Source organism: Lactuca virosa, chromosome 4, assembly GCF_052849685.1.
Source record: "Lactuca virosa cultivar CGN04683 chromosome 4, Lactuca_virosa_CGN04683_v6, whole genome shotgun sequence".
NCBI classification, from domain to species: Eukaryota; Viridiplantae; Streptophyta; class Magnoliopsida; order Asterales; family Asteraceae; genus Lactuca; species Lactuca virosa.
This window is the reverse complement of record NC_136429.1, coordinates 124,890,386-124,910,974: the sequence shown is the minus strand read 5'-3', so window position 1 is coordinate 124,910,974 and position 20,589 is coordinate 124,890,386. Positions and strand designations below refer to the sequence as shown.

Sequence of the window (20,589 nt, the reverse complement as noted above, 5' to 3'; positions counted from 1 at the left end):
TCGATACTTTTCTACAAGTATTTGATTGTACTTTACGGCTACGGGTACAACTTTCAAGGAACACGTGGCAAGTCTATTAATGCTAACCGTTTGGGATTCAAATTGTGGTTACATATAAAAGGAGATTTGGGGATTCATTCCAATTTTATGCTCACAATTTATTCTCAAAAGATTTGTGCTATCATTTTCTCTGTTTCTTCAAGTTCTTTTCCAAACCCTAATCATGGATGCTCATCAATCGCAAACCATAGACGATGTCTCGTCTCAGCCACTAATGAAGATTCAAAGCACAAATTACCAAGTTCAAGGTGATGAAAGTGTTTATCTAGAGGCATTATAGATGCTCGTTGTGGCTCTCAAGAGTTCGGTGTTGTCTACTGCTATGTTCAACTCTTTTGCTGTTCCAATGTCTTGGCTATCTTTGGCAGGTTCTACTGCAACTTACAGCAAAACCATGATGGTTGTTACTTTTCAATTGACGAATGACAAGAAGTTCAGACTATCAAAGAAGTTGTTCGCCCAAATCTTGAAGATCCCTAATTGTGAACCGTTTTACAAAGTCTTGAATGAACAAGTAATTCACATGTTCAATGAGATGGGTTATCAACCTACTCTCACCAAGATCAGCGAGTTCAAGAAATCAGGGTTGCCATGAATTTGGAACTTTCTATTTGGAATTTATCTTCGATGCTTAACAGGTCGAAGTGTGGGGTCAGATAAAGGAAGATTAGAAGTGTATGCTATGGTGGCTGGCATTTACTATGATCTACAGGTGGATTATGCGACACAACTTTGGAATGAATTTCTCAAAAGTATTGAAAATACGAATGCTGTTGATGGGGTCTTGTGTGCTCGATACTGGAGTCGTATTCTTCAGTTCGTCTATGACAAAGAGGGTATTCAAGTCCATGAAAACGAAGAAACTGCTAGTTTTGCTTTATATCAGTTTCCTAAAACTGTTGAATATGATGCTGAAATTTTTCCAAATATTGCTAGAATTCCAGATGCAATGCTTCGAAAAGTTGATCCTATGAATCTTGTGTTGGTGAATTATTTGACTACGATTAATCCTGATGTTGTAACTGGGGTGGTATTCACAAAGACAACTGAAGGTCCTTCGAATAAGAGATGAGGTTCAAAGAAGGAAGCTCAGCCAAGCCCTTCGATAGTTGTTCCAGTTGAAAAAGAAGTTAAATCTCCAAAGAAGGTCACAGTTAAAGTAAAAGCTTCGAAGAAAAGCTCAAAGTCTGTTGTTCTTGAAAATGTTGATCCTTCGAAGGATGTGGTACCTTCAAAGACTGGTGTTCTCAAACGACTCAGGAAAATGTCTCATAAACCTCGTCATTCTCCTGAAAGAAGGTCTGGAAGTTTTGCACCTTCATTTGTTAGAAAGCCACAGATTGGTCGAAAGGGTGTTCTCATTCGTGAAATACCCGTTCCTGTTTCTCCACAAACAAAGAAAAGGAGAGCAGAATATATGGCGAATAAGATTTCAAAGAAACAAAGGGAGCAAAGGAAACTCGTGTTGCAAGAATATTCAAATGACGAAGAAGTGGTTCCTGAAACACAACTTACAGATACAATAATGGGCCATTCTTCATCTGTGAGGGATTCTCCAGGTAAGTCGACTTTCGAGGAGACTAGAAATCTTGATGGCTCTGTGAAAACTTCTATAGTGGACACAACCATCAATCACGGTCAACCAAAGAGTTCGACTCCTAAGCAGACAATGGTCATACCACCCGAGGTTTCGCATACTGAATCATTTCATGAGGAGGTTCGAATCTCAGGCATCACTACAAACGTATCTGATACGGGTGCAAATGTCAATAAGGGTGATGGAGTTTTGACACATGAAGCCCAAGGTCACCCTTCTCTTTTCGTGTCATCTACTTTCGAAACCTCAAATATTGATACTTCAGTTTCGTTACCACCATCTCTTGTTCCCAATACATCTTATATTCCTTCTTCTACTCATTCTCCTATTTTCGATACAATTATCAAACAACCTATTACTTCCTTATTCCCATCACAATCTACTGAAGAATCCAGAACAGTTCTTGATGATGAAACTGATGACGGCGGGTTTGTTGGTTCCTTTGCTGACATTGAATTTGATCCTAAAGAGGAGAATATTCCCGACAACATGCTCATGTCCGGGAAGCAGTTCAAGATTTTAAATCGCAAGCTCAATTCTATACTACAATTTCAAGCTGATGCATGGGGAAACCATTCAGTTTCGGGTATTGAAAAGGATGTTATGTTGAAAGCCCAAGAGCTTCGTCTTCTCAACTAGATTGATCAGTCTGACAAAAACAACAAATTACGGGTCAAGGCTCAATTTGAGACATTCATTGATGAACTGAAGGATTTGAAAACATTTGCCAAACAACGACCTATTTTGTTTGTTCAGGATGTCAAAACTGTTCGAGAAGATGTCAATCGAAAGCTTGAAGAGTTAAGATCAGACATGGAAAAGGAATTACAGGAAGTAACAAATAGCTACTCTTCAATTCTCGAAAAGGTGGATATTATTACTGGGGCTGTAACTAATATAACTCAATCTTACAGTTTTATGCTTTCGAAGATGGATGCACACGCTGAGTTGGAAACGAAACATTTTGGAAATATTGATGCATTGCTGGGTGAATTGAAGACCATGGTTTCGAATTCACGTTATTCTTCTCTATTCACTCCTGAGTTTTTAACTCAGAAGTTTCGTCTACTTGAGTCAACAATTCATTCTGAATTGGCTCCGCTTTCGAAACTGTTGAACTTACTTCCAACGGATGCCCCACCTGTTGTTACAGGGGTGCAAGGGGGAGAAAGAAAGGTGGTTGAAGTAAGTAAAGGCGAAGGAGCTTCTGGGAATTTAAGTGGAGATGTTAGTGGTGATGCGAAAATTGTGGGGAAAATCCTGACAACTCAAATTCCTACAACTCTGCCTATGAAGACTAGTTCAATAATTTCGACAATAACAACAACAACAAGACCATAGGAAAAAGGGACTCTTATTGGTGGTTCAAGTTCCTCTTCGAATCCCACACCCACTGAAGCAGGGAAAGGAAAAACAGTTGTTGTTGAAAAGTCGAAGGAAGAAAGAAAAGCAGAGATTGAAGCTGAAATGGAAAAAACAACGACATATTCAAAGTATTCTCAGACTTCGTCAGAATGATCCTCCAACTCTGAACAAAGGTGATCCTAGAAAACTACATAGCTATGAGAATATTGAAGCTATGGTAGTTCATGGAGAAATTCATGACTTTGAGAAGAAACCAAAGAAGAGTTATGCAACTCATAACTCAGATATGAATCAGCTTGATTTTCCTATCAACAAGATGATGTATCTTACTTCGCACTATCAGATTGTTGACAAGTTTGATGACAAGGAAGAGTTAAAGAAGCTAAAGTTTCGATTTCATGCATTACTTAGGAAAGAAGAAGAAGAAGTGTGGTCACTCATCAAGATAGTTCGAGTTTTGAATATATCTAAAGATGTTTTATTCTTCAAAACTTTCGATATCATGTGATCAGGGAAAACAATACCAAATTCACCTTTACTGTTGCTGACTTTCCTCTTATGAATCTAAATGACTTGATCACAGTTGCGAAGATTCTTAAGGTCAACAATGAAACGATACTTCAGAGTACAAGCAAAGAATATTATTTGATGGGTCTTGCTCATATAAAGGTTTTCATAGACAATTATTTCAATTGTTTAGCCTTGACAGACATTGAATTAGCTTTGACAATGAGCAAAGAGATAACTCTTCCTCAATCAATTTTGAAGAGTAAAGTTGATTTGCAGCCTTATAATGATGGAGAGATTTGTCTAAAGCCTCTTGGAATAGTTTTTGTTGGAAGAAGCAAGAAGGGAAGAAAATGAAGTATTTATTTCAAGCCTGTGATGTCGAAAGATATAGTACATCTCATTATATGAACCTGATGGTTCGTATGAATAACTGTAAGAAGAACAATGACAAAGATAAGGCTGAGTTGTAGATGGTGATGAATTGGTATGCAGCGATTAGAAGTTCGATGCATCAAGCAATCCAAATGTTAATGACTTAGGTTCTACACTTCTCACAAAGGGGGAGAATGTTGGGGTTCAAAGGTTGTGAGATGTCGAAATTATCTTTGTTACTTGTAATATCGAAATTTTGGATTGTATGTTTATTTTAAGGACTACTTTTGTAATGAAGCTTAGATGTTGAAGTCCTTATATTTTTTGTGCTCTCAGTTTTCCCTACAAATATGGGAAGGATACTTTAGAGGTTAAGAACTTTTGTGATTGTAATCATTTCTCTTTCCCTCTTGTATTCAACTGATCAAGCAATATAACGTGCCAAACAAATTATATTTAGATCTTGTGTTCTAAATCATTTCGTACTCTGATTTGTTTGATTACTCGACTCAATTGGATCTACACCTAGGAATTCCAAACTATAAATGTAACCCCTAACCCCCGTAAAATCGGCCAATGTATTTCAAAGTGGAACCCTAGCCGATTTTGTGCTTCCAAACCTCTCTCTCTCACAAGCCTCCATTTGCTTTTGGTGTTTGTAACTCATTAGAGGTATCACACTTGAGGTACTAAGCTCTTGAAAGGCCAAGAACTACAAGCTACAACTAAGAGGTATTCATCTAACTAGTTTTATGTTGTATATCTTCAATTGCATGCTAGCTAGGGTGTATGCTTTGGATAAAATGAAATTCCATGTATAACTTGAGAAAACTTAGATCCAAAGCATCTAGGGTTGTATGTGCACCATAGGGTTGTTATAGCGCTCAAAACCCATCAGTTTCTACCCTACAACAACATTTTCATAACTCACAGGTCAGTTCATGGCCCCTTTTTTTTTGAATGGTGGTCTAGTATATGCATGGGATAGAACCCATGGCCTCCTTATTAGTAACTCCTTATTAGACACATTGTAACATTGTTGAACTAAAACTAACTATCATAGACTACTACCAGGAACCAATCTAAGAAAGTAGTGATAGTACACGCAAACTTGAGGAAGCAAGTTTAGGATAAACAATATAAACAAAAACACCCATACAACACTTTAAAATCATAAACATGTGGACTCACCAACATTAAATATGTTGACCTCTCAAACCACATGTGTTCTCAGGAGAATGAACCTGTCTGAAGGAGGAGATAACCTCTGTGATGTAGCCTGGAGTCTGTATGCTTTACTTTTGTACTTCGCTTTCGTGGCCTACTTGTACCTCGAACAACTGTGTAATATATTTTATTTAATGAATAAATAGAAATGTTGTTTAATATATCCAGTGTATTACTCAATGTCTATCTTTGGCCTGAATCCGAACATCCTAATGTAGCAAAGCCTGGTGCTTCCGCCGCCGTCCAGGGGTGTGACAATAACACAAAGAAAGGCATAATAGTCGCGCCCATGGCTTTTATTTAATTGTTTTAGTAAAGATCCTCAATTTATATCCCTTTTTCTTCTTTTTCATGTTCATGACGGTTATGCCATTTTGTTCCCATTAGAGACGATGATGTTTGTTTACAAGTGTATACAACAGGTTATGTAGAGTAGACGTTAGCCTAAAAACTGTCGTCAGAGCAAAAAGATACGTCCCAGGTTCAAAGCTTTGTCTCCAGCTAGACATCAAATCATCAATCCACCCAACGAGGCAGAACCCACAACCAATGTCCTCTCCTGTTCGGACTGCCTTACGACCTCGTTATCGCATGTTTAATCTGCATCCCAAGAATCGACCACTGCAAGCTTCTCTTAGTCTGCAAAAAGTTGGTGTCGTATCCTTGTTGGAAACTTCTTCTACTCTTTCCGCAAAAACCTCAAAATCGCTGAGGTTTCTTAATGATTAGAGATATTGGATGACAAATGAATCGTTGTAGACTATTGATTGAAAGAGGGAAAGAACGATCTATATAAACGTCTATAGTCTTGATTGATCTGAACTTCAAGGGTTGTTGATTACTAATGAAAACTATAAACACACATACATACTAAAATGAAAAACACATAGGCACATACTAAAAATTAAAAGAACCCAAAGAACATTAAGCTCACACATGACGATTATTAGTTGGAGTTTTTCTATGTATGTTTGTGTTTTAGTGTGTGAAAATAAAGATATTGGTGGGAGAACTTAAAGAACCCTGATTAAGATCATATTGGGTTAAATGACGTGTGTGTGTGTGTGCGTGAGAGAGAGAGAGAGAGATTGATGGAAAGAATGGGGAAGGGACGGTGGGGTGGGATAGGGTGGGTCCAATCTTTTGTTTATTATTTTTAATTGATAAAGTATTAAAAGAAATATAGAAAAAATACAAAAAAAAATTAAAAGGGTAAGACGGTCATTTTAAGTTCTCCATGGACTAAAACCACGGAAAGTATCTGATTTTGGACCTTCCATGCAAGTTGAAAACTTTATGGACCTTATCTATAGTTTTTTGCAAACCACATGGACCAATTTTCTAGTTTTGTCTATTTTTTAAGTATTTTTATGTATTTTGGTATATTTTTACGTATTTATGTATTTTTTTTTTTACTTCAAGTTTCATTTAAGCTAACTATTAGACCTTTTAAATGAAAAAAAAAACTATAATACTTCAAAACAAACGTTTTTCAAAAACGATCATCAATAACCAATGTCATTTTTGTAGGTGAACTTTTCTAGTTTTTTTTCTTAAATTCAATTTGTAGATGAACAAAGTTTACAAATATCTCTATTAACGACAATGATATTCATAAACTTTATTCATCTACAAACTGAATTCAAGAGACTATGGAAGAATTACTTGCAAAAATGACATTGATTGCTAAGGATAGTCTTTGAATAATATTTGTTTCGAAGTATTCTAATGTTTTTTTATTCATTTACAAAGTCTAATAATCAACTTACAATGAAATTTGAAGTAAACATTCATAAATATGTAAAAAAAAAAAAGATACAATAATACATTAAAATATTTTTAGAAAAATACATATAAATGCGTAAAAAGTTCAATTATAAACTTAAAAAACATAAAAATATTTAAAAAAAAACTATATAAAAAAATTTAAAAACATGAATACATGAAAATTATAACAAAATACATAAAAGTACATAAAAATACTTAAAAATTCATATAAATACGTAAAAAGTATGTTTATACATTTAAAATACATAAAAACATTAAAACTACATAAAAAACTTAAAAATAAAATAAATATATGAAACTACTTAAAAAATAAATAAAAATATGTTTATAAATTATAACAAATTTTGAAAAAATCTATAGAAAAGTCTAGTTATTTTGGGAATATTAACGATTTGGTCTCATGACCTATGGAGCAGAACAGGTCAAAATGTCAAAATAGCTAAAGTGAATAATTTGACGGTTTCTCATGTTTTTATATTTTAAAAAAAATTAATAATAAGACTTAATAGTTGCCCTCCCTCATTGAGGTCTAGGGTTCAAGTCCTGTTGTGGACATAGGTTAAATAATTTAGGAGTAGTTTAGTATATTTTTCGTTTCAAAAAAATAATTAATTAATTTTTCCTAAATTAATGAAACTTTTCTAGAGATTTTCCTTGATTGTATTACTAGGTGTATGACTCATGTATTACATTGGTTCATTTAAAAGAAAAATAAATATGAAAATTCTAAACATTTAAAAAAGTTTGAATTTATAAAAAAAATTAAAAAAATATTGAATTATTAAAATTAAAATGATTTTTTATCTTTTAAATTTGAACAAATAATTTAGATATATAAACAAAGGAAACTAATGAAGTTTTAATTTACAAATGTTGAAATTAGAAGGAAATTCAATTATTGAAATTGATATGCATTTATTATTACATTTATTGCAAATATTACATTTAAATATTACGTGAAATTTAATAAAATGGAAAAAAACCACAAAATGCCATCTGAAAAAATTTTAAATGAAAATAACCACAAAATGACATGTGACAAAATCAATAAGAGTGTGACATGTGGTAAAAAGATTTTTACAGTGTCCGTGTTCTGATATTTTCTTGAATTCTTTCCATAATTTCTAACTCTTTTAAACGAGAGCTGTTATTTTTTTTCCTTAATTTTCTAAACTCTTTTCAAATAATACTAATAGAGATCATATCTCATTTTGAGACGCAGATCAGGCCCTAATACATAAGTTAGTAGTCCAAAAGCTGGGGCCCAGCAAATGACCAATAGTTAGACGGTTTTACAAGTATCTGACGATGATGTGGCAATATTACCAGTTATATATTGAGTGTTATATATTTCTCTACCACTGATTAAACACTTGTGCTGCGAGAACAAACAAAGTATACAAAACTGAGAAAATAGATCTAGATATGGAAGGAGAAGTGCACAATCTAATACTAGATTGGAGTATAGCTTTGGCATCTCTTCTCTATTGCCATGGCGTTGGGACGTTTATTGGTGAAGGTACAACTAGATTCTTGGCGCTATTTCCCGTTATATGTCTCTTCCTATTTCTTCCCTTAAATCTCCACACCATGTTCTTCTGCGGTCTAACCTCTTTCTTCATATCATGGCTTGGAAGCTTCAAGCTCATGCTTTATGCCTTTGGTAAAGGTCCTTTATGTTCGTATCCACATCTGCCTATATCTCACTTCGTATTTACGGCTTGCCTGCCAATCAAGATCATAAGAAATCGAGAAAAAGTATCTAACCAGATCACCAAGAACAAGAAATCCCCCAAAGACTATGCTCCAAGGGTTCTGCTGTTTATCGTTACACTTAAGGCGTACAGTTACAAAGACCGTTTTCATCCTTTACTAACCACATCTCTATATGCATACTATCTCTTCTTCATGCTTGAACTCTTGTTAGCCATGACAGCTTCTTTAGCTCGAACAATAGTTGGGGTTGAACTCGAGCCACAGTTTGATGAGCCTCACCATGCTACATCGGTGCAAAACTTTTGGGGGAAAAGGTGGAACCTCATGGCGTCTAGCATACTACGCCCTACAGTCTACCATCCTGCGCGTGCCATCTTTAGCCATCTGGTTCCTGAAAGATGGGTATCAGTGCCTGCAGTTTTTGCGACGTTTCTAGTGTCTGGGTTAGTGCACGAGTTAATCTTTTACCATCTTGGGCGACTGAGGCCAACAGGGGAATTCACCTGCTTCTTTGTAATTCAAGGGGTTTGTGTTGGAATCGAGATTGTGATCAAGAAAACCATGGGTCAGCGTTTACAACCCTCACCAGTTGTGGCCCGAACATTAACTTTGTCATTTGTGATGATTACTAGCTTTTGGCTGTTCTTCCCACCTTTCTTGCGAATAGATCCGTATGCTAAATCTTGTAGAGAGTTCATGGCGTTTATAGGGTTTCTTAAGAGTGGTCAAATTCTTAGCCCCAATGAGTATGCATGCCCTATTATGTGAAAGTGCCAATAATAACATCAACCGTGTATTTGGTAGATTTGTATCTTATAATCAGTTAATTGCACTTTAAATGGGTTTTTTACTAATTTACAAAGGTAATGTAATGTTACTGGGCGATTCAAATATAATATTGAACTATCCTTGAATTACTGGGTGATCTTGTGTAAATAATGATCGGGGATATATATTAGATTATTGTAATTTACCTCCTGCATGTTAGCGTTGAGACTTAATGGTAGCAAAGTCTAGAAGACCATCACTCATCATTAATTCTTACACCATATATTAATGAATGACAATAGAACTAAAAATAATATATATTTTGACCAATTGTACATGGTTGAGTCTAGACTTTGATGTAATTGAAGTGTTTGATGATCTTATTTAATATGGCCCGAAATAACCAAAACACTATGCTAACTTACCGAATTTTGTTGTACGCTTATTTACGTACTTATCCTTAATTAATAATTGAAAACAGAAAAATTAAATGTAGTATTTAAGCTCAGAAAATCACAAACATCTGAGAAATCTCGTATCTCGTTGTCCCCGCTTTAGTTTCTAAAATTAAAATAGTTGTTTAAAACATTTAATATATATATATAAGAAAATAATTTAAACGCTGTTTCGTAATATAATTAAGGATGCATTTTAATAGTAGACCTCGTTTTAATGTTTTTTCTTTACCAACTTGTGCGCGCAGCAGGTGGCAAGAGCAATGCTATAGTTTACATTGTAAACTATCATCCAGTTGTGACGGTGGGATGCTTTGCCACTTCCTTTATAGTGCTTTCGTTTGATATTTTGTCGTCTACTTTTTTCTTTTAAAGCCTTAGATAATTTTAATTGTGATATATATTTCTTAATGAAACTTATAACAATAAAAACACATTTAAAAACAATCCATTTATATATTTTTCATCAAATATTATATATCAAAAATAAAAATATTTAAAGTTAAAGTTAAAAGACTTCAAAATATAATGTAAACAATAAATATGGGACAAAAAAATTATCTATTAACACTTCATATGCCTCAAACGTTATCTTGGAGAACCCATTGCTAAAAGTTTTAATGGGTAACTGTGGATAATAGAAGTTATGCCCATCAAAGAAACATCAAAAAGAATACAACAATATAATTAGAAATTGGATTATATTGGAATATCATATTCAATGTAATATACATATATTTTATATAATCATGTTGATTTGAGCTCCATAGAAATTTATATTTTAAAGCTATAATATACGGAAAAATAACTAACATACTTTATAATGATATAAAAATATTGATTTTGAGATTGTAATTAAATATGTATAATGTCCAATATATGTCGTATTCACATAAATTTTTATCATGTTATGTATATCGAAAATGAGACGGTCTCAATAATATATTTAGATATAGAAAATCAAACTAAACTGCCTAAACTAAAAAAAAATTAATTACCATAATTTAATTATCATCGTATAACGAGTGAGATGGCAAACGGGCAACAAGCTGCGCCGCTAAGCCTTTTCTGTATGGTAAAGTTAATTGTATTGAAGACTACATCCATAGATTTAGGGGATATAACATTGCTATGCATGATCGGTTGTACTCTATTAACAAGCTCCACCGCATCCGGCGCGAGGAAATCAAATGTATCAAATTCAAATGGTATGAATGTGACCCTTTCTTTGGCGACATATAGTGGCAAATTGTTTCCTTACCCATTATGTTTGGTGGTTTGGGTTTATACTCGGCAGTAGAGACTACCTCATATGCTTTTGTTGCATCAAGGGCCCAATCTTGGGTATTGCAAGACCACATCTTATGGGATAACGACATATATGGTATGGATTCAGATTATGATTATGCCTTGGCTTCTCTTCGTAACAAGGTCCTGGATATTGACCTTAGCAGTTATACTACTAAAGACACCCCCCATAAATCGCAGAATATACTGGTGAGTGCCCTTTTTCGTAAAATTGTCCAAGATATGGAAGTGCATCTCGACATGACGGCTCGGCAGAAAGCGGTTTTCCAGTGCTTATGTGCACCACATGCTCAAGATTTTCTTGTAGATATCCCTATAGATGGGATTGGCCAACATATGTCTCCTGTGGAGTATTGTACTATCCTCAAATATCGACTCATGATTCCAATATTCCCAGTTGACGAGATATGTCCGGTGTGTCGCAAGGCATGTTTGGACTCTTTTGGAGAGCATGCAGTTCAATGTAAAGAACTATCGGGGGTTCAAATCCAGGCATGATATGGTTAGGGATGTTTTGTTTGACTTATTTAAGTGTGGCGGGGTTTCCGCCAAGAAATAGGCAACTGTGAATTTCTTGACTGACCCGGCAGAAGGAATGTCAACCCTTAGGCTAGCTGACATTTTGATTTTTGGATAGGTTAGAGGGAAACATGCATGTGTGGACCTTACAGAGGTATCCCCTCTCGTGGACTTGAGGGCTGGGGGTTTCATGGGGGGACAAACTGCTTTAAAAACTGCTACAGGCAAAGTCACCAAACATGAGAAATCGTCATAAACTAATAAAAGTTAAAAAAAATATCAAACACTTAATTTTGAAAAATAAGATGGTCTTATGTGTGTGTGTGTGTCTATATATATATATATATATATATATATATATATATATATATATATATATATATATATATATATATATATATATATATATATATATATATATATATATATATATATATATATATATATATAGGGCTAGTTAATGTGTTTTTTATATTTATTATGTGCTAGAATGCACCAATAGGAATTTAATAAAATTAAATAATTATTTAATTAAATAAAAATAGATATTAAATTTTTTCCATAATTGTATGTATATTAAGTGATATCCATAATTATAATTCTCTTTTTATAGAAACCAATTAAATTTGTCATTAATGTCAGCAATAACATTTTTTCGGAATGAAATCGCATCTAAGTTTTTATATATGAGTTTGTGTTTTGTTTCAGGACTCACTCACTTAAAATACAACAAAGTTGAATGAAATATGAAGAATGAGAGTGTATTCTACTAGAATACACTCTTATTCTGCTAGAATACGCTCTCATTCTTCTAGATACGAATTCATTCTGAAAGAATATTATTGTTGACATTAATGACGACTTTAATTAGTTTCATAAAAACAGAATTATAAGTATGAATTTAATTATATATATATATATATATATATATATATATATATATATATATATATATATATATATATATATTATATGAAAATCATTTAATATCTATCTTTATTTGATTAAATAATAATTTAATTTTTTCTAAATTTTTATTGATGCATTCTTGCACACAATAGATGTAATAGATGTAGGAAACATATTTAACCTCTATATATATATATATATATATATATATATATATATATATATATATATATATATATATATATATATATATATATATATTCGAATTTAGACGGTTAGAACAATACTAAAAAATGGAATCCATTATAAAGATATAAAGAAAACAAATTTTAATGCTATAAACATGCCATAAAAATACGTTATATTGAAACAAATTTAGACTACTTTTATAGATTAAAACGAGATGATGTTATATACTTATATACGAATTTATATCGACTATTTGTTAATAAAAGTGATGGCATAAACTATATTAAGCAACCTCAATATATTGATTATAATAATAATAAGATAATATTTTATTTTAATACATATTAATTAGCCAAAATTACATAATTTGTCATATGTTTCCAAAATAGTGTTTGGTTTTTGAAGTTGTTAAATGTTACACCATTAGTATATAAGTTTTTTAAAATGTTGTATATTTAGTAGTAATGGTTTTAACTTATTTAAAATTTAATCTATATTTACTAGTATTTTTTTATAAATTGCTTATAGACATTTTTATACATTTCCCTTACACACACCTAAAAAAACAAAAACAAATCAATATCACATTTAATGACGTTAAGGTTTTAAATAATAGATTTTAAACTTTATATAGTAACATTTACTTTTTTAATTATATGTTAAATTTGAAGTTATAACTAACTTTAAAATTTTGTTATATCTTTTAATTAATTAATTATTTAAAATAATTGATTTCTAATTATGAAATTTTGCTATGAAAATTGAATTAATTTTGTATCTGTGGTTTTCACAGGTTATAAACTAGTATATATATATATATATATATATATATATATATATATATATATATATATATATATATATATATATATTCGAATTTAGACGGTTAGAACAATACTAAAAAATGGAATCCATTATAAAGATATAAAGAAAACAAATTTTAATGCTATAAACATGCCATCAAAAATACGTTATATTGAAACAAATTTAGACTACTTTTATAGATTAAAACGAGATGATGTTATATACTTATATACGAATTTATATCGACTATTTGTTAATAAAAGTGATGGCATAAACTATATTAAGCAACCTCAATATATTGATTATAATAATAATAAGATAATATTTTATTTTAATACATATTAATTAGCCAAAATTACATAATTTGTCATATGTTTCCAAAATAGTGTTTGGTTTTTGAAGTTGTTAAATGTTACACCATTAGTATATAAGTTTTTTAAAATGTTGTATATTTAGTAGTAATGGTTTTAACTTATTTAAAATTTAATCTATATTTACTAGTATTTTTTATAAATTGCTTATAGACATTTTTATACATTTCCCTTACACACACCTAAAAAAACAAAAACAAATCAATATCACATTTAATGACGTTAAGGTTTTAAATAATAGATTTTAAACTTTATATAGTAACATTTACTTTTTTAATTATATGTTAAATTTGAAGTTATAACTAACTTTAAAATTTTGTTATATCTTTTAATTAATTAATTATTTAAAATAATAGATTTCTAATTATGAAATTTTGCTATGAAAATTGAATTAATTTTGTATCTGTGGTTTTCACAGGTTATAAACTAGTATATATATATATATATATATATATATATATATATATATATATATATATATATATATATATATTCGAATTTAGACGGTTAGAACAATACTAAAAAATGGAATCCATTATAAAGATATAAAGAAAACAAATTTTAATGCTATAAACATGCCATCAAAAATACGTTATATTGAAACAAATTTAGACTACTTTTATAGATTAAAACGAGATGATGTTATATACTTATATACGAATTTATATCGACTATTTGTTAATAAAAGTGATGGCATAAACTATATTAAGCAACCTCAATATATTGATTATAATAATAATAAGATAATATTTTATTTTAATACATATTAATTAGCCAAAATTACATAATTTGTCATATGTTTCCAAAATAGTGTTTGGTTTTTGAAGTTGTTAAATGTTACACCATTAGTATATAAGTTTTTTAAAATGTTGTATATTTAGTAGTAATGGTTTTAACTTATTTAAAATTTAATCTATATTTACTAGTATTTTTTTATAAATTGCTTATAGACATTTTTATACATTTCCCTTACACACACCTAAAAAAACAAAAACAAATCAATATCACATTTAATGACGTTAAGGTTTTAAATAATAGATTTTAAACTTTATATAGTAACATTTACTTTTTTAATTATATGTTAAATTTGAAGTTATAACTAACTTTAAAATTTTGTTATATCTTTTAATTAATTAATTATTTAAAATAATTGATTTCTAATTATGAAATTTTGCTATGAAAATTGAATTAATTTTGTATCTGTGGTTTTCACAGGTTATAAACTAGTATATATATATATATATATATATATATATATATATATATATATATATATTCGAATTTAGACGGTTAGAACAATACTAAAAAATGGAATCCATTATAAAGATATAAAGAAAACAAATTTTAATGCTATAAACATGCCATCAAAAATACGTTATATTGAAACAAATTTAGACTACTTTTATAGATTAAAACGAGATGATGTTATATACTTATATACGAATTTATATCGACTATTTGTTAATAAAAGTGATGGCATAAACTATATTAAGCAACCTCAATATATTGATTATAATAATAATAAGATAATATTTTATTTTAATACATATTAATTAGCCAAAATTACATAATTTGTCATATGTTTCCAAAATAGTGTTTGGTTTTTGAAGTTGTTAAATGTTACACCATTAGTATATAAGTTTTTTAAAATGTTGTATATTTAGTAGTAATGGTTTTAACTTATTTAAAATTTAATCTATATTTACTAGTATTTTTTTATAAATTGCTTATAGACATTTTTATACATTTCCCTTACACACACCTAAAAAAACAAAAACAAATCAATATCACATTTAATGACGTTAAGGTTTTAAATAATAGATTTTAAACTTTATATAGTAACATTTACTTTTTTAATTATATGTTAAATTTGAAGTTATAACTAACTTTAAAATTTTGTTATATCTTTTAATTAATTAATTATTTAAAATAATTGATTTTTAATTATGAAATTTTGCTATGAAAATTGAATTAATTTTGTATCTGTGGTTTTCACAGGTTATAAACTAGTATATATATATATATATATATATATATATATATATATATATATATATATATATATATATATATATATTCGAATTTAGACGGTTAGAACAATACTAAAAAATGGAATCCATTATAAAGATATAAAGAAAACAAATTTTAATGCTATAAACATGCCATCAAAAATACGTTATATTGAAACAAATTTAGACTACTTTTATAGATTAAAACGAGATGATGTTATATACTTATATACGAATTTATATCGACTATTTGTTAATAAAAGTGATGGCATAAACTATATTAAGCAACCTCAATATATTGATTATAATAATAATAAGATAATATTTTATTTTAATACATATTAATTAGCCAAAATTACATAATTTGTCATATGTTTCCAAAATAGTGTTTGGTTTTTGAAGTTGTTAAATGTTACACCATTAGTATATAAGTTTTTTAAAATGTTGTATATTTAGTAGTAATTGTTTTAACTTATTTAAAATTTAATCTATATTTACTAGTATTTTTTTATAAATTGCTTATAGACATTTTTATACATTTCCCTTAGACACACCTAAAAAAACAAAAACAAATCAATATCACATTTAATGACGTTAAGGTTTTAAATAATAGATTTTAAACTTTCTATAGTAACATTTACTTTTTTAATTATATGTTAAATTTGAAGTTATAACTAACTTTAAAATTTTGTTATATCTTTTAATTAATTAATTATTTAAAATAATTGATTTCTAATTATGAAATTTTGCTATGAAAATTGAATTAATTTTGTATCTGTGGTTTTCACAGGTTATAAACTAGTATATATATATATATATATATATATATATATATATATATATATATATATTCGAATTTAGACGGTTAGAACAATACTAAAAAATGGAATCCATTATAAAGATATAAAGAAAACAAATTTTAATGCTATAAACATGCCATCAAAAATACGTTATATTGAAACAAATTTAGACTACTTTTATAGATTAAAACGAGATGATGTTATATACTTATATACGAATTTATATCGACTATTTGTTAATAAAAGTGATGGCATAAACTATATTAAGCAACCTCAATATATTGATTATAATAATAATAAGATAATATTTTATTTTAATACATATTAATTAGCCAAAATTACATAATTTGTCATATGTTTCCAAAATAGTGTTTGGTTTTTGAAGTTGTTAAATGTTACACCATTAGTATATAAGTTTTTTAAAATGTTGTATATTTAGTAGTAATGGTTTTAACTTATTTAAAATTTAATCTATATTTACTAGTATTTTTTTATAAATTGCTTATAGACATTTTTATACATTTCCCTTACACACACCTAAAAAAACAAAAACAAAAAAAAAACAAATCAATATCACATTTAATGACGTTAAGGTTTTAAATAATAGATTTTAAACTTTATATAGTAACATTTACTTTTTTAATTATATGTTAAATTTGAAGTTATAACTAACTTTAAAATTTTGTTATATCTTTTAATTAATTAATTATTTAAAATAATTGATTTCTAATTATGAAATTTTGCTATGAAAATTGAATTAATTTTGTATCTGTGGTTTTCACAGGTTATAAACTAGTATATATATATATATATATATATATATATATATATATATATATATATATTCGAATTTAGACGGTTAGAACAATACTAAAAAATGGAATCCATTATAAAGATATAAAGAAAACAAATTTTAATGCTATAAACATGCCATCAAAAATACGTTATATTGAAACAAATTTAGACTACTTTTATAGATTAAAACGAGATGATGTTATATACTTATATACGAATTTATATCGACTATTTGTTAATAAAAGTGATGGCATAAACTATATTAAGCAACCTCAATATATTGATTATAATAATAATAAGATAATATTTTATTTTAATACATATTAATTAGCCAAAATTACATAATTTGTCATATGTTTCCAAAATAGTGTTTGGTTTTTGAAGTTGTTAAATGTTACACCATTAGTATATAAGTTTTTTAAAATGTTGTATATTTAGTAGTAATGGTTTTAACTTATTTAAAATTTAATCTATATTTACTAGTATTTTTTTATAAATTGCTTATAGACATTTTTATACATTTCCCTTACACACACCTAAAAAAACAAAAACAAATCAATATCACATTTAATGACGTTAAGGTTTTAAATAATAGATTTTAAACTTTATATAGTAACATTTACTTTTTTAATTATATGTTAAATTTGAAGTTATAACTAACTTTAAAATTTTGTTATATCTTTTAATTAATTAATTATTTAAAATAATTGATTTCTAATTATGAAATTTTGCTATGAAAATTGAATTAATTTTGTATCTGTGGTTTTCACAGGTTATAAACTAGTATATATATATATATATATATATATATATATATATATATATATATATATATATATATATATATATATATATATATATATATATATATATATATATATATATATTCGAATTTAGACGGTTAGAACAATACTAAAAAATGGAATCCATTATAAAGATATAAAGAAAACAAATTTTAATGCTATAAACATGCCATCAAAAATACGTTATATTGAAACAAATTTAGACTACTTTTATAGATTAAAACGAGATGATGTTATATACTTATATACGAATTTATATCGACTATTTGTTAATAAAAGTGATGGCATAAACTATATTAAGCAACCTCAATATATTGATTATAATAATAATAAGATAATATTTTATTTTAATACATATTAATTAGCCAAAATTACATAATTTGTCATATGTTTCCAAAATAGTGTTTGGTTTTTGAAGTTGTTAAATGTTACACCATTAGTATATAAATTTTTTAAAATGTTGTATGTTTAGTAGTAATGGTTTTAACTTATTTAAAATTTAATCTATATTTACTAGTATTTTTTATAAATTAATTATAGACATTTTTATACATTTCCCTTACATACACCTAAAAAAACAAAAACAAAAAATAAAACAAATCAATATCACATTTAATGACGTTATGGTTTTAAATAATAGATTTTAAACTTTATATAGTAACATTTACTTTTTTAATTATATGTTAAATTTGAAGTTATAATTAACTTTAAAATTTTGATATATCTTTTAATTAATAATTTATATAAAATTATTTATTTAAAATAACTGATTTATAATTATGAAATTTTGCTATGAAAATTGAATTAATTTTGTAATTGTGGTTTTCACGGGTTATAAACTAGTGTGTGTGTGTGTGTGTGTGTGTATATATATATATATATATATATATATATATATATATATATATATATATATATAGAGAGAGAGAGGTAAAAATCAAATGATAACTCATAAAGGTTAAGGACCATCTAAGAACTATTCTTATTAAGTGTAACGCCCCGATTCTCAAGTATTGATTTCTGTTATAAGATTTTTCTTGATTACAAGGTCTACTCGACGAGTTGGTTGTCCGACTCGTCGAGTAGCAGCGGGTTGGTCCACGTGTTTAAGTGACCTACTCGCCAAGTCCAAGTAGGGACTCGACGAGTAGGAGCTGGAGGATGAAACCCTAATTTTCCGAGTTTTGCACACTATTTAAAGGATCATTGGCCTCCCCAGCCTCCCCTTTCACAGCCCCTTATCATTCCAAAACCCTAATTCGTGAGTGTATGCTACCTTGGTGTGTTAAGCTCTGAAGAAGGATTTTGGTGAGGAAAGCTTGGGAAACAAGTGATTAGAAGCAAGGAACTCGTGGGAATCAGAGATCTGCTTCAGTTGGCACTCTTTTGAAGGTATTAAGCTGTTACCTTGGCTCATTTCTTCCTAGATCTCTTTTGGGTGGGTTTTTAGGAAGCATTTCTTGTGTTTGAGTTAAGATCTGAAGTTGCAACTTCAGATCTGAGCTCTCTTTGGTCTCTAAGTCCATAAAGTTGTCAAGGTTGGCAAGTATGAACCTCCCCTCAAGTGTAAGACTTCTTTACAAGCTTGGTTTTGTCATTTTAAGACTTTAGAGCCTTGCATGCACGTAAAGTTTGCAACTTTACGTGATAAACATGTCTTGGGGATTTGGATCTGCAATATGGAACCTTAGCATGGCTTAAAAAGCATCTTTTTGGATGAAGGACTGAAGGGACTCGGCGGGTTGCATGGTCCACTCGGCGAGTCCGATGAAGATTGTCGTAGACTCGGCGAGTAAGTAGAGTGACTCGGCGAGTCAGCTAGGGTTTTCCCAACCTTTGGACACGCGTGAACTTGGCGAGTTGCAAGCGTAACTCGATGAGTTGGCCAAGGAGTTCACGGCCACCAACATTAGGAACTCGACGAGTCACTCAAGTGACTCGGCGAGTCGACGAGTTATGCAAGTAACTCGGCGAGTGGTTGGTTGTACTCGACGAGTTCAGGTCAACATGGACTGTTGACTTTGATTTTGACCAAGGGCTTACAGTTTCAGTTTACATTTTCAGGTACATCAGGGGATCGCGGCAAGGCGAAGGCATGATCGTACAGCTCCTCATGTTTTGCTTATGTTTCTAGGAAAACTCTGATATAGACTATTTTGAAAACAAATCTGTAATAACTGTTGGTTTTATATGTTTTGAAAAGTTTTAAATTGGCTTGGATTTA

The 20,589-nt window shown here is 29.2% G+C and overlaps 1 pseudogene; it reads left to right on the top strand.

Annotated features, from left to right (window-relative positions):
• Nucleotides 1–8,272: 8,272 nt before the first annotated feature.
• On the top strand, nt 8,273–9,552 carry LOC145107317 (acyl-CoA--sterol O-acyltransferase 1 pseudogene; annotated as a pseudogene).
• The last annotated feature ends 11,037 nt before the right edge of the window (nt 9,553–20,589 follow it).